Genomic DNA, 3335 nt, shown 5'->3' with positions numbered 1-3335 from the left:
GATTAGGCATATGGATGTGGACACTCCCCAGTTATGACCCACACATGAGCACATAACTCTGGGTAGGTGCTCACTGAAGAACTGGTTCTCCTGGACCAGGGGCGGGACCCGGGGAACCTGAGAGGCCCCTGGGACTGATGCACACTTGTAGAGCTGGCTCATGATGCCCACCCACACTGGAAGGAAGCCAAGTCCTCACTGCAGGGAGCAACCCCTCGGGCCCCATCCTCTAGGACATATAATATCAAATAAGGTTATTCGCCTTCTTAAAATTCACCAGGGCTTAAAATGGCATCGTCCCCAGGATCAAATCCAAAGTCAGCATGGACTATGGCATTGTTCTTGACCCAATCCCCTTTCCTGGCTGCCCTTTGCTTCTTGAAGGTGTGCCTTTGCATTTGCCTATCCTGTTTTCTAACAGCCCCCCTCCCCGCGCCATGGTGTTTCAAGATCAGTTCATTCTCGCCCCCTGGGTCTCAGCTCTATCATCCTCTCCTCAGACAGACCTCCCTAGCGCTGCACAGTGTCCCCCTGCCCAGTCTCACCAGCACCACCTGCCTGGCCATATCTCCTGACTGCACTGGCATCATCTGAAAGGTGTATCTGTTGATGTGGGTTTTTGTCTCTCTCCACCCCCTGGAAGTCAAGAGAACCAGGGGTCTTGCCTGGAGAGTTCATAGCCACTTCCCCAAAGTCAACAATAGACTTGGAAACAGGAACCAAGACACACATAGATGCCAGAATGTCAACACAAGAAGGACTTTTCCAGGTCTTCTTGTCCCTCCCATTTAACTGACAGATTTGAAGCACTAAGATGAAGAACTTGTCCAACATCAGCTGGGGAAAGGGGCTGGCAGGTTCTGCACTGGACCAGTCACCTTTCAGATGATGGAAAAGCCTGGAGGGGTCCAGAGCACGCACTCTGATGAGGCTGCCATAGCAGCCTGATGAGAGCCTTTCCCCACATCCCATTGTCAGACGTCTCCTGAGTCAGGGCAGAAGTCCTACCTGCGGCTGGGTGTGTCATCCTAATAAATTTCCCTCCAAGCTGACTTTCTGGAAAACCAGATGCCGATGATTTGCCCTGCCCTCTCTGGCTTGGGAGCATTTTTTAGGATAGCATGACTTCTAATAATTACTTGTGCTTTTCTTGACACGGGCTGCCTAAGCAGTGCCCTGTTCAAGGCCAGTTTTTTTTTTCTTTTTTTTCAAATCAAGTGAATAGATTTTTTTTCTTTTATTGAGTTTATTGGTACATTTTACATATACAGCACAGTTACATTCATCACTGGGATCTTGTACCTTTACATGACAGGTGGTCTTGGTTCTCATTTTTTCCCCTGTCCCTGCCTTCCCTTCACCCCCTTCTCCCCTCCCCATTTAAAAACACTTTATTTCCATTTTTTTCATTTTCTCATATTTTTCCCTTATTACCTTTCCCCTACCTTTCCCACTTTCCCTACACCTTTAGCGCTTTTCTTCCCATTTCAGTGTCAGTTATCTCATTAGGATCTTATGTACTATTACAGTTTATTCACACCAGAGAAACTATTCGGTATTTACATGTGTGTGAGGCGTTTTTTAAAGGGGTCCACGTTTGCAGCCTTGACCACAGCCCAAGTGGCCACAAGGGGGTGCCTCTGAGTATCTTTGTCCTTTATGTTCTAAGGTGAAAAAAAAAAATGTGATTTGAGCTAAATAAACTCTTAGGCTGGGATCTGCAGGTGAGAGATTCCCAAAGACACCTAATACTGCACAGTGACCTGGGCATTCTCTCCTTGAGTCACAGATGCAGAAAGTGACAATCTAACCTTTAGTAGGTACCCACTGCCTTAAAGGGAGAAGGAGCTGACTGAACAGAGAGGAGATTCTGGGGATAAAGAGCGGGTGGGGAATACAGATGGGCAGAGTGTTTTCCTGGGTCTGAGGAAGGGCGGCTGCTCCAAAATGTCAACATAGCCAGGTGTCTGGGATAGCAGTTCAGTTAGGAATTGCAGTCAGATCTGGAGTTTGTACAGTGAGTGCTTCTGTTTTCTTAAATGCTGGCAGCTGGGGCACCCCCACTGACTGAAGAAAGGGACATTGACAATGGCCCAGCGTGGGCTGAGACCTGCCCAATCTAGCAAAGCCCCTGGCCATATGAAGTTCCGGAGAGAGTCATGGGAGGACACTAAAGCTGCTTGGTTCCACTGCCACCAGCACCATATGTTCTGTTTTGTTTGGTTTGGTTTGGTCCTGGGGATGGAACTCAAGACCTTACGCTTGAGAAGCAGGTGGCAGAACCACTAAGCTAAATCCCCGGCCTACACCAGCACTATATGGATGAACAGTCACCCTGACATTGTCCAAAGACTCTGTGACTTTGGCCACAGAGAGGTGATGACTAGAGTTTGGTCAAGCACTGGAAAACTATGAAGAGAGAAAATGTGGATGGATCAGTTGAGGTCTACATGGACCTCTTTTTTTGTTTTGTTTTGTTTTCTGAGACAGGATCTCACTATGTAGTTCAGGAGGGTCTTGAACTCATTATGTAGCCCAGGCTAGCCTCAAATGTGCAATGATCCTCCTACCTCAGCCTCCTAAGTCCTCGGATTACAGGTGTGTGCCACCACAAGTGGTAACAGACTTCTATTTGTAAGGGCTGCCTGGCTTGAAGGGAAAAAAATAAGACTCTAGATTGAGGCAGGAAAGTGTAAGAGTGAACAGTCCTGAAATCTGAACTGCTTCAACCAATAAAAAGTATCTTTCTTATTCAGTTCCATATCTACCTATGCAGCAGGCCTCTACTCTATCCCTCAGACACACAGGCTGATGAATAGCATCCGGCACAGCTTCCAGAGTGGGGAGGCAGAGCACACTCCAGAGGGCCTCACACCAGCCTGGACATGGCCGCACCTCTTCTGCACATAACTCAGCCCAGACTTATCCTGTGGTTCCACCCACCCATGAGAGGGCCAGGCATAAGTTTTCTGTGTCCAGGAGTAGAACTGGATTTCAGTGGCGACACTAACAACCACCACACCTTGAAGCCAGATTCTGAGGCTTTGCAAAATGCCAGGGCTTTTACCTGGCCCTTGAGTTCAGGTGTTCCTTCACTTCCAAATGACAGGCTCTAGGCAGTGAAGGCAAAAATGCAGGGCTCAGCTGGGCGGAGGGTTAAGCTGGGATGCTACCTGTCTCCAGAACACGGAACTGATGGACTCACTGCTCCTACCTTCCTGGCTCTTTCCCCACAACCACCCCCACTCACACACATGCACACACACAAGCACAAATATCATCAAAACAGAAAAATGAAATAGGAGCCAAATATATCAACTTTTACTGAACTCGCT

This window comes from Fukomys damarensis, unplaced genomic scaffold, assembly GCF_012274545.1.
Source record: "Fukomys damarensis isolate Sample0158 unplaced genomic scaffold, DMR_v1.0_HiC HiC_scaffold_13, whole genome shotgun sequence".
NCBI classification, from domain to species: Eukaryota; Metazoa; Chordata; class Mammalia; order Rodentia; family Bathyergidae; genus Fukomys; species Fukomys damarensis.
Note: the sequence above shows the minus strand (reverse complement) of the source record.